This window comes from Podarcis vaucheri (assembly GCF_965113315.1).
Source record: "Podarcis vaucheri genome assembly, chromosome: 2".
Classification (NCBI taxonomy): domain Eukaryota; kingdom Metazoa; phylum Chordata; class Lepidosauria; order Squamata; family Lacertidae; genus Podarcis; species Podarcis vaucheri.
The window spans coordinates 84,267,684-84,280,827 of NC_138760.1; the positions used below are offsets into that span (position 1 = coordinate 84,267,684).

Below are 13,144 nucleotides of genomic sequence, written 5' to 3' on the forward strand. Positions count from 1 at the left end.
GAGAAACTAAAATCTAATTAAGGATTGCCATAGCAGGCTTTATGACACCACCACCTGCATGAAGAAGTAGGGCAATAACCTTACTGTCTCAAAGAAAAGCTATAGGGAGCTCCTGATTCTACCTAGATGCCACTAAATCCAGTGCCACCTAGTGACTAAAATATATAATGACACTATACATAAGCACATTTAGAATAACATGCTAATTCTGGCCCTTTTGCCATATTAGTGAGTAGATAGATAAATTTATTATGTTTATATCCCACCTTTCCTCTAAGAAGCTTAATAATAATAATAATAATAATAATAATAATAATAATAATAATAATAATTAATTTATTATTTATACCCCGCCCATCTGGCTGAGTTTCCCCAGCCACTCTGGGCGGCTCCCAATCAGTGTTAAAAACAGTACAGCGTTACATATTAAAAACTTCCCTGAACAGGGCTGCCTTAAGATGTCTTCTGAATGTCAGGTAATTATTTATCTCTTTGACATCTGATGGGAGGCCGTTCCACAGGGCGGGCGCCACTACCGAGAAGGCCCTCTGTCTGGTTCCCTGTAGCCTCACTTCTCGCAATGAGGGAACCGCCAGAAGGCCCTCGGCGCTGGATCTCAGTGTCCGGGCTGAATGATGGGGGTGGAGACGCTCCTTCAGGTATACAGGACCGAGGCCGTTTAGGGCTTTAAAGGTCAGCACCAACACTTTGAATCATGCTCAGAAACGTACTGGGAGCCAATGCAGATCTCTCAGAACCGGTGTTATGTGGTCCCGGCGGCTACTCCCAGTCACCAGTCTAGCTGCCGCATTCTGGATTAATTGCAGTTTCCGGGTCACCTTCAAAGGTAGCCCCACGTAGAACGCGTTGCAGTAGTCCAAGCGTGAGATAACTAGAGCATGCACCACTCTGGCAAGACAGTTCGCGGGCAGGTAGGGTCTTAGCCTGCGTACCAGGTGGAGCTGGTAGACAGCTGCCCTGGACACAGAGTTAACCTGCACCTCCATGGACAGCTGTGAGTCCAAAATGACTCCCAGGCTGCGCACCTGGTCCTTCAGGGGCAAGGTTACCCCATTCAAGACCAGGGAATCCCCCACACCAACCCGCTCCCTGTCCCCCAAAAACAGTACTTCTGTCTTGTCAGGATTCAACCTCAATCTGTTAGCCGCCATCCATCCTCCAACCGCCTCCAGGCACTCACACAGGACCTTCACCGCCCTCACTGGTTCTGATTTAAAGGAGAGGTAGAGCTGGGTGTCATCTGCATACTGATGAACACCCAGTCCAAACCCCCTGATGATCTCTCCCAGCGGCTTCATATAGATATTAAAAAGCATGGGGGAGAGGACAGAACCCTGAGGCACCCCACAAGTGAAAGCCCAGGGGTCTGAACACTCATCCCCCCACCACCACTTTCTGGACACGGCCCAGGAGGAAGGAGCGGAACCACTGTATGACAGTGCCCCCAGCTCCCAGCCCCTCTAGACGGTCCAGAAGGATGTTATGGTCGATGGTGTCAAAGGCCTCTGAGATATCCAGCAGAACTAGAAAACAGCTCTCACCTTTGTCCCTAGCCCGCCAGAGATCATCAACCAGCGCAACCAAGACAGTTTCAGTCCCATAGTGAGGCCTGAATCCCGATTGGAAGGGATCCAAATGGTCCATTTCCTCCAGGCGTGCTTGGAGTTGTTCAGCAACCACCCACTCAATCACCTTGCCCAAGAATGGCAGATTTGAGACTGGGCGATAGTTGGCCAAATTGGCCGGGTCTAAAGATGTTTTTTTAAGAAGCGGTTTAATGACTGCCTCTTTCAGCGGGTCTGGGAAGGCTCCCTCACAGAGGGAAGCATTCACTACCCCACAGAGCCCAACGCCAGCCCTTCCCGGCTCGCTTTTATCAGCCAGGATGGGCAAGGATCAAGGAGACAGGTGGTCGGTTTCACTTGTCCAAGCAGCCTGTCCACATCCTTGGAGGTAACAGATTGGAATTGATCCCATGTAACAGGACCAGACAGAACTCTAGCACTCTCCCGCCCTGGCCCTGCTCCCACGGTGGAGTCTACCTCCTTCTGAGTGATTTTATCTGCAAAAAACTTTGCAAAAGCATTGCAGGAGATCTTGGGGTCCCTACCAGGCCCCGGTGGTACAGGTGGTTCCGATAGATTGTGAACCACCTGAAAAAGTCTCCTGCTGCTGTTTTCTGCAGATGCAATGGAGGCGGCGAAGAAGGCCCTCTTCGCCGTCACCATTACCACTTGGTAGGCTCGACGTTGAGCTCTAACCCGTGTCCGGTCTGATTCAGAATGAGTTTTCCGCCACCGGCGCTCTAGCCGTCTCAACGATTGTTTCATCACCCTCAGCTCCAGGGAAAACCACGGGGCTGTCCGGGCTCCATGCAATCGGAGAGGGCGCAATAATGGTGTACATGGTTTTTCTCCTTCCCCTTTTGACCTCACAATAACCCTGGGAGGTTGGCTCAGCTCAGAGACAATGACTGACCCAAGGGATTTGAACTCTGGTCTCCCAAGGTCCTAGTCCAGCACTGTAACCATTACACTACACTGCCTCGCTACCAAAACATGCCCAGTTCCCATGAGTAACAGTGGCAATCTGTAAACATCTGAACAGTTTCACAGTCAGAGCTGAAGATTAACATTTGCGCCTACTCCTTTTCTTGGCCAAAATATTCATTCCTGCTTAATTTTTCTTATTTATGCAAACTTCTGTCAGCATTTGACATGGCTGGCTTCACCAGAGTGTTTCTGATGCTAACAAAGTGTTTCCAAAAGGGTTTGAGGGGGGAAAGTTATATATTTCCTGTCATTTATCAAGATAAATTGGTTTCATTGCTTTGCGGAAAAGACTCCATCAATTTATATGAAAGTGAAGAAAGAGGAGGCAGGGCACTTTTTATATGTGAGGATTAAATAATGGCTTTCCTTAGTAGATTTTTCTTCACTTTGCATTCCTGATTAAAAATATCTATTTTAGTTTAGTCTTTCAAAATGAGGAAATGGGTCTGTGGTTGTTCGTTGTAATGTTGGTGCCACGCACAGCTTTGTTACTAACGTTTATTTATTGCGCATATCCTAGCTTTATAAATGATAGGTTTCAAAAAGAAGAAGACAAGAGCTAGCACATTTGAATAATGTATCTGACATTTCTTAATACAGGGCCAAGAACTTGGTTTATCATACCTGAAAGAACAGAGCATGCATGATTTCCACCTAGCGCTGTTCCCATGTCTCCTACAAGCCATTCAAGCTTTGCCATTAAGAAAAATGTCACTTACGGTTTTTTTCCTCTCATCATAAAATTAAAAATTCAAAGTCAATCTCTTTAGCATATGACATGGATCAAGGGGAAAAGTAAATACAGAACTTCATTACTAAGTAATTGTAGGGCTCTGCAATTTAGTTTGATCATGAATGACTGTACTTTTATATAGTTAACCTTTTAAAGATACTTTTGGCTGGTGTGTTCTGCTTCAGCATAATCTAGGTGACCTTTTTGGTCATGTTGCTCCATAAGACTTTGAATTAACATTTGTTCTCATAAGGTTGTATTTCAAAACTTTGATTCTTTTATTGGGACTCAGTCTGTCCAATCGTAGTTTCCAGAGCAGAAAAACAAACTTCCTTTCCCTTGTCTTTTCAAGTGGTGGGATCTGCTAAGATGAAAATAACAAGCAAATCTTTGGCTCTGCATATGGTTCTCTCCACAGTATATTACTTCTTTGTGTTACAGACACTAGGCTAGCCTTTGACAACCTGGTGCCCTATAAATGTTTTGGACAGATGTCTTGTCCAAGACTGATGTGGGTTACCATGCCAAACACCTGTAAGTTGGTGAAGGTTGCACTAGCCTAATCTAACTAAAGTTATCCATGGCTAAGTTTTATTCAAACGAATAGAAGTCAAAGCAACCTTAAGTATTTTTATTATGGGACAATAATTTAGTCCTTGGTCATTCTAACTCAAGATCCTAGAGGCAGGATTATTTTAAAAATATATCAAAAAATCAAAACGCTTTTGAACAGTGTCTTCACTCCTTCCCCTGCAAATAATTATGTTCTCTAAGAATTGGGGAGTTCTTATTGGGATTTGCACTAATTCTGGTGTTGGCATGCCCATAACATTGCTTTTCAAGGGCTGTATCATACCTTATGTTCACCATAGAGATGTCACCGAAAGCAGTGTTCCACGACAGGCTATCTACTACTATCCTAACTGGTAGAAGTACTTGCCACAGAGAACACTCTGTAGTATATCTGTACCATAATTGCCAGGATCATTGAATGGTGGCACAATGAATGGAGGCACGATGGATGTACTTCTTTCATAAAAACGTAGGAATAGCCACCAAAGTCATGAAATATAAAGCTATGAGTGCTTACTGTGAGTGGTCCACCTCTACCGTTGGATGCAGTGTGCCTCTGAATACCAGTTCCTAGGAATCACAAGTTGGGAAAGAAGAAGAAGAGTTTGGATTTGATATCCTGCTTTATCACTACCCGAAGGAGTCTCAAAGCAGCTAACATTCTCCTTTCCCTTCCTCCCCCACAACAAACACTCTGTGAGGTGAGTGGGGCTGAGAGATTTCAAAGAAGTGTGACTGGCCCAAGGTCACCCAGCAGTTGCATGTGGAAGAGAGGAGACGCGAACCCGGTTCCCCAGATTACGAGTCCACCGCTCTTAACCACTACACCACACTGGCTCTCAGAGTGCTTGCACACTGCCATGGGCATCTGGTTGCTACTGTGAAACAGGATGCTGGACTGAATGGGCTGGCCTGATCTTTCAGGCTCCTCTTACGTTTTTTATGTACTCCGTGAGGCAAGTAGTTCTACATGTTCTATTGGAGAATTCAATTAAGGATGGCCTACAGTGTTTTCCAGCCCAAAGCCTCCTGCTATTTCACAAAGACGGATGTGGTAGTAAAGGTAATGCCAGCCACACTACCTTGAAAGTGGCCATGACTTCAGTAACAGCTTGATTGCTCCCCTCCTATTGGGCACACCTGTCCATGTGATGCCGAAAGCACTCTCCTCATATGAGAGATCAACTTGCATCTTCCCCCAAGAAAGGGGTAGTATGGCAAATTCACCCCTGCTAAAGGGCAGGAGTGGCATATTCTTCAAAGAAGAAGCGAGCCTCTTGTTTTTGTGGAAAGTCCTGTTTTAATAGAGTTCAGAGGAATTACTACTTCTGAATTAGAAACACCATGTTAGAATAAAGCAATACGAAAAGAGTGTGTTCTTGACAGCTGGATTTATTTATAGCTTCTGGTCATTTAAATTATCCACACAGCCTGAAATCCCCAGCCTTATTGCACCTCACAGCCATATTGAATTTCATCCAGCTGAGACGCACTGAAGTCTAAGTGGTATAATAAAATTCTAATCATGTGCAGCATTACGTAGCAATAAAGCTGAAATTCTGCTATGTGCCGTTGCCCTTTTGTCTCTCTAGTTGCATTCTCTATACAAGTCCCTTTGACTAATTTTAGACATCATATTTCACAGGTAGCCCTTGCAAAGAATGTGCATGAATTCTTAAAACTGAGCTGCATGTTAATTTCACCTTAAAAACTTAGCTGGTTTTTAACTATTTCCCATGAGCAGTAGGATTCAGGAGTCTGCAGTTTGCTGTTGATGGGGAAACAAGCCAGGGTGTATATAGTAATGTGCAGAAACAGCCACAAGAGCAATGGTTCTCTCTCTCTCTCTCTCTCTCTCCCTCCCTCCCCCCGCCCCCCCCCCCGGTGCCGGGCCACACTTTCAGAATAAAAATCTGCTCACACAACACTGAATTTTTAAATTGATGTAAGAAATACAGTGGAAACAAAAAGAAACAACTAGCAGTGCTTGATTAATAACATAGGACATAACTGCTTTATAATATCATGGGGAGCGCCGCAACCCCAGAGTCGGCCACGACTGGACCTAATGGTCAGGGGTCCCTTTACCTTTATGATAATATCATCCAGAAAGTATAAAACAGTGCAGCTACATAAGAACATGAATCATTCCCAAAATATCCAGATTCTAAAAAATAATACTATACCATACTGAAATGTTGATATTTTGCTTTGTCCTTGAATCTTCCCACCACACTTGCCATGCTCTCCTGCCACAACAGAGATGCACACCACAGCCTTTGAGAACCACTGCACTAGTTTCTGATCTGTTGTTTTGTTTGTCCCAATTCATGTGACATCCTTCTAAAATGGTATAGAGGGTTGCAGTTATTGTTTACTTGTGACCAAGCAGTATAAAGTCTACAATGGCTACAATCCTAACCATGTCTACTCAGAGGTAAGCTTTTAATATTTAATAGGTTATTGTATTTTAGTGTTTTGTTGGAAGCCGCCCAGAGTGGCTGGGGAAACCCAGCAAGATGGGCGGGATATAAATAAATTATTATTATTATTATTATTATTATTATTATTATTATTATTATTATTATTATTATTATTTTATTATTATTACTACTACTACTACTACTACTACTACTGAATTCAATGGGGCTTAGTTGCAGGTATGGATTGCAGCCTTTGCTGTTCCAGGCCAAGTGTCTCTGTGTCTACATATATAAAAATGGACAGACAATATCATTACGCTCAGTCGCTTTACACAATAGTCTTAAAGTGACTTATGTGTACTAGGAAAATACACAATGCAACATATGAAAAGCAAGATTATTTAAATGTTAAGCAGTATTCAAGGTAAACAAACCATAAAACCAATTGCTCCAACCCTTCACATAAGTTTAATGGTCACAGAGAGCTGCAACACATTTTTTCTGCAAAGAAAAGACTAACACGCAAATGCCTGAGATAAAAGACAATCTTTCGCTAAAAATACGTCAGTGTTGGCTCCAGGTAAGCTTCCCTGGGGATAGCATTCCATAGAAGGGGAACACTCCTGAAAATCCCATAATTCCCACATCAGACAGTTGCCAGAGCATAGCACTGGTTAAATATGAATGATAGTTTCTACCAGGAGGCTTTTTTTTTGTGTGTGTTTTTTTAACCTCTTATTTTGTTGGGAACCTAGCAGTGGATTTCCACAGTATTCTGCTGATGAGATTCTTAGTTTAAAAATTTGATTCAGAAAGCATTTTGAAATGTAGCAGGGTAAAAAAACTACTGTGGCCCCTCCTGATATGCTTCTCTCTGCTTTTCTGGATGGGATCTGGAAGCTGAGACTAAAATCTGCTGCATGTTTGGCCTCCAAAAGGGTATAGTACAAAATCCTTTGGAACTTATTAACTTTCACCAATGTTGAGGACACATGATGGGGGTTTGGAGGAGGAAAAAATGTGGCAATTATCTCCACCCACGGATCTGGGTAGTATCATTCATATAGAAATGGGAGGAACAGGAATGGGACCTCCTTCTCCAGGGATTGCAGCAGGATTACACTTGCTGAGCAAGGGTTGGGCATAATCCAAAGAGAACTCTCTCTTAAAAAATTGAATCCAGTGGCCCAGAGTGTTTATAAAAAGAATTCACCATAAACTAAACACTGTACTTCGTTGTAATGTTCCCTTGAACATTTAGGGAATGGTAATATCTAAGCGCCTTTGGGAGAAAGGGTGGGATATAAATTTAATAAAGTAATATCTTACCAAACTGAGATTTCATGTTGTGTATTCCCAGTTGGACAAGTTGAGTCCTATTGTGAAAAGTGCACACACAGGTGCTGGAAAATGCCAGCGAATTAAGCAGTAATTCCCCTTCTGCAGTCGAAGGCAGCCTGAGAGATGCAGAGGGGTCCTGCTCAAAAAACAGCTAGGTTGAAAATAAAAAATACAGGTTTTCACTATTTCATGTAATATTTCCAGAGATCCCTGTTCAAAAACAAATGTATAATTACAGCTTTGATTATTGATGCTGCTTTATTTACCCCTTTGTACTTGGTTGCCAGAATTGCCAGTAGTGCCCCTAACTGCACTGCTTTCATTTATGAACTTATGATTAACAAAACAAGTCTCTTATCTGAGACTTATGCCATTGCACAGTTTATATTACAGCCACTACAGTCAACTGATATCAAGCTGATGTGAACCAGTGTGCTGTCACTATGTCAAATTGCTATACTGATTCATCCTTGTTCTGATGTCTAAATAGTTTTAAGTCAAATGGGTAGGGAGGACTCTCTCTCTCTCTCTCTCTCTCTCACACACACACACACACACACACACACACCATTCGTTCTTAAAATCATAGCAGATGAGTTCAAAGACACTGCATTACATAATTTCCAATGCTTGTTTTGAATTCCTGGGCCCTCTAGTAGCCTCTGGTAATGTTTTTCTGGAGGCCAACTCTCTTTCATCCAATACTTCTCTTATGTAATTCGTGTGTGCACGTATAAAATGTCATTCCAGAGGAAAATAATCACAGAATGATTAAAAGGTGAAACTGAAATACTATGATAGAACAGAACAGAAGGTATTTCACTCCAAGAATTCAATGGGGCAAACAGAAAATGTCCTTGTGCACACTTCCAGTTCCCTGGCGCATCCAAAAGAGAACTGTTTCTCTCCAGTGGAGTGGAGGTGTGATAGTTTAATTTCAAATGAGGTAGGAATGGGGAGGAATGAAAAACTCAGAATATGAATGTTTTGCTATAGCCAGGGCACTAGAGTCTGTTAGTGAATATTAGGAATTAATAAATGGTAGGATTTAGATAATATTTGATATTGCAATGAAATGTACTTTAAGATCATTAATCCCCCAAGATGCAATCAAACAAATATCCTACTTAAAAATATACATTCAATTTTCTTATGTCTATGTCTCCCCAATAACATAACATTTCTTTATTGTATTTTACATTTTCTTGTTCCAATAAGATAGGAACAAACTTAGTTTTCGGATAAATCTGTGGTCCTGCTGTCCTTGACCCTGATTATGTTTGTTAATTTTATCATCTGTGCTAAGTCCTAGACCTTACTCAGCCAATTTTTTAAATCCAGGATGTTTTGGTCCATCCCCCACCGCCACCCCGCTCCTGGCATATGGTCATTCAAATGGCAGTTAACAGATGAATTATCATTTCTTGCTCCTCCTAAAGGAGCACCTCTTTAGCATAGCCAAGTAATATTATTAAAGGGTCCCTTGGTTGATCATAGCCTGCAGGTTCTTCTATTAATATTTTATCCCAATATAATTTGATTTTTGGACATGACTATAAAATATGAAGAAAGCCTTGCTTTTGAGCATTTGTTTTGTACCTTCATTACTCCTCAGAGACTAGATTGCTTTCCCCCATCCCCACTTTCTGAAACAGAGAGCTCTTTAAGTTTAAATATGCATTGAAGGCTGCCTGAAGCCATTTGGTTGCTTCAAAGAGAGAACTGGCAAGGCTTTGGTCCGACAAGGACACAAGAGGCTGTAGTTCTATACCTGCTTACCTGGGAGTAAGCCCCACTGAACTCAACAGGAATTATGCCAGAATAGTCATGTATATACTTGCATTGTGTTTTTTGTTCACTTGGCAAGCTGTGCAGTAATCAGAATCTGATAAATTTAACGAACGGGCCTGCTTCTGCCAGACTAACCCTTAGCCCAGGGGTCAGCAAACTTTTTTCAAGAGGGGGATGGTCCACTGTCCCTCAGACCTCTCCTGAAAGGCCCCCCTCTCCCAAAAGTACCTCCCCTGCCGCCACCTCGTCTTTGGCAGCATCGTCGTCCTCCTCTGCCTCGGCCACGGTCCACGGGGCGCAGAGCCCATGCCGCTGGCCTGGGCAGTGGAGGCAGCCTCCCTGCCACCGCTTCCTCCTGCTCGGCTCTTGGCCATATGCAGCCGCCTCAGTGGGAAGGAAGGGGCGTCACCCAGAGGCGTCCACAGCTTCGGATTGGCTGCAGGAAGCCGTGCCAGCAGCGCGGCAGAACTCCGCGCCACGCTGGTTTAGCGCGGGGACTGACTGAGTGGGAAGCAGGGCCCGTGGACCAGATTTACGAGCCCGGTGGGCCACATCCGGCTCCCGGGCCTTAGTTTGTCGACCCTTGCCTTAGCCAGACTACTGGACTGAAAATTAGTTGTGGTTTGGGGTGCTTGTCTCATAAGGAGTGATTCCTCTGACCCCCCCATCTAACAATGCTAACTAAAACACCTCACTCTTATATTCTGTCATGGAAATAATAATTGCATTACTTCAGGTGTAGGGAACCTCAAGCCTGGGGGACAAATGCGACCTCCAGCCCTTTCGCTCTGTGCCTCCCAAGTTGAGGTTTGAATTCAACTTTTTTGAGATGGCAGCAACACCGCTTGAGGGTGAGGGCCCTGAGAGCGGTGGGCTTTGTGCTGCTTGGCTACAATCACCAATTTCTTGCCATATCATTAGACAGTTTTACACAAAGGCACTGGAACTGCTCTACAATTAGGCAGAGCGAAGCAGCCCCCTCAGACAGCAACTGCTGAGGGTGGCAGGAGACCCCCACAATTCCCCAAGTCAACTAAGATAGCCTGTATCCCTCAGCTGCGGGGGAGGATGTTGTCCCATTGCCACTGTTGGAAGAAGTTTCAACTGATCTTCTGGTACATGAAACAACAGCAGTGGGGATGGGTGGGTGGACAGGAGTGCTAATTTGCCCTTACCCTCAGGCAGCAAAATGACTTGTGCTGTCCCAACAAAAGCACAACCACTTGCTTCCTTCTAAAAAATAGAGATGAGATTCCCCTGGAAAGGACAGCGCAACTGAGAAAACAAAAAAGGAAACAGTGATGGTTAAGACAGTACTTTTTAAGGTCTGTGGGCGACAACCACCACTATAATAAATACCTATCCAAATGCTGGATAATTTATGATGCTTCCTGGTTCTTGTCACGCGCAAAATACAATTTGCATTATTTCAGAAGAGTAGGAGTTCTTTTCCATTACTGTTGGGGATTTAATGAAACATACTGTATATTTTTCTTTCTTCCTGTTGTTATACATAATAATGCATTTCTACCCTATATGAGCACGCTGTTGTTTTTAATATTAGCATTCTGGTTTTGCATCTCATGAGATCAGTTTAGTTTAGTTTAGAAGCTGAAAATGTGACTTTATAGGTGAGACAAAACATTCATTGGTTCCCAGCTGAAAGTCATGAAGTGTTACAAATGTGCTTATAATGAAGTGCTCCCCTGTTCCACTTTTGGATTCTTAAAAGGAAAACACTATTGGACTTGAGCTTATAAGGTGCCTGTGCTGGACCATTGACCCTGCCCACTTTATCAGCAAAGGCTGCTAAATGTGTAACATTTTCTATTCTAGGAAATGATAAAGGTACAGAAGTTTGTTTGTATACTCACATCTCATTAGCTGGAGTAACAAATGTATTTTATTTTATATTTAGTTAGTTAGTTATTAGTTCTCTCTGTTAATTCTCTTTGACCTCTCAGTGTCACGGTAGCCTTCTGGAGTGGTTGTACGAGCTGGGAATGGGTGGCACCGCTTTGTGGTGGTTCTGGTCCTACTTGGATGGATGTTTCCAGAGGGTGATGTTTGGGGAGTGTTCTTTGGCCCTGTGGAGTCTTCAGTGTGGGGTTCTGCAGGGTCTGATTTTATCTCCCATGCTGTTTAACATCTACCTGAAACTGTGGGGGTCATCTGGATTTTGGGTATATGTTGTCAGCAATATGCTGGTGACACACAGTTCCATTTCTCCTTTATATCTGCAGGCGTGGCAGTGGATGTGCTGGACCATTTTCTTGCCTTGGCAATGGACTGAATGAACAGAACAGCAGAGGGATTTGAAGAGATGGACCATGACTGCAGAGACAAAGCCACCAAGCCTGGATTTGGAGATGATGATTCAGGCTGGATTTTTGCCAGGAAGTTGCAATCCATCAGAGTTTTCAAGGTCGAAATTCAGGTGCTCTGTATAATTAAGCAAACTGACATTGTCAGCTAATGCAAAGGGAAAAGCCTTGCTGTCAGCAGTCATATCAAAAGTGAACAGGACAGCACTGTCCCTCCTGTAAAGGTACGTATATAAAATGTCCATTTGGCATGATATACCCAGAATGGATACTTCAAGTAGTGACGAAATTAGATATTAGCTTGGCAAGATTCACTTGTTGCAGCATGTGGGATTCCAAATATTTATTTGCCAGCTTGATAGAAATAAGGTATGTGATCAGCATTTCCTAACCACTCCAATACCACACACACAGATACCTCACTCCCCATTCCTAAACTTACATTTTCTAATATATACCTTCCTGAATGAGGAGAGAGCTGTGGCACAACCACTGCTGCAGGGAGAACCTAGCTGTATTGCATTGGATAGGGGGAGGCAACTTTTTGACCTGCGTTTGTAATCCTTTTACATTTTATCTTCCATTGACCACAGCAGGAATGAAATGCATACACCAGCTTTGGACTGGCGTTTGGCGTGCAGGGGGAGGGGAAAGACATGTCCACAGAATATTAAGGCTCTGGATCCTGCAAATCCATGGCTTTTCCCAACCTGCCCCCGGAATGCCTTGTTCGTGGCTTCTTTACATACAGAGGGCCACCAGTAGAACAGTGACAGCAGTGGAGCTTTCTACCATTGCACTGTGAGGACATGTAACTGCAGACCTCCCTCATGAAAAGGGAGCCTGCAGTACCTGATTTCTTGTTGACTGTCCTCCGCAAAAGCTTAGGATTTGTTCCATTAAGAATAAACACATTTTTGAATGACTGTTGATAAAGACTGCATAAACATGGACAGCTTCACTTGGTTTCACTCTAGACAAACCACAGGTCTTTCATCCAAGTGACCATTCACCTTCAACCTTCCTTTTTGAATCTCTGACTGAACAGGCCTCAATGAAACCTCTTAACTCAGTGGGTTCCACTCAGCTTCAGGGCTGTTCTTGAACTGAGGCTTCCTATCCTCACGTGCTGTAATGCCAGTGGTATGCATTGTCGTTGTGCCAGTGCAATGAATTCATGACAGTATGTCACCTTGACATAGGGCCTCTCTGTTCATCTGTAATCTTTAAAACGTTGACCAGCACATTTTCTCTTATTGCTTCTTAAAGATGAATTGTGTGTATCCCTGCATTGCACATTATTTTTATTTACCCCCCTGCACCCCAAAATAATCTCAACCAAAACATTTTCACAAGAAGGAAATTTGAACTTATCAGTTGTGAGAA

The 13,144-nt window shown here is 43.3% G+C and overlaps 1 long non-coding RNA gene across 3 annotated transcripts in view; it reads left to right on the plus strand.

Annotated features, from left to right (window-relative positions):
- LOC309526071 overlaps nucleotides 1-13,144 on the plus strand; it is a 69,282-nt gene that overhangs the window by 40,173 nt on the left and 15,965 nt on the right. For all 3 annotated transcript variants that reach the window (XR_014216627.1, XR_014216628.1, XR_014216629.1), the window contains one exon: nucleotides 11,678-11,982. This is a non-coding gene — a long non-coding RNA (uncharacterized lncRNA). The remainder of the gene's footprint in view (nucleotides 1-11,677; nucleotides 11,983-13,144) is intronic.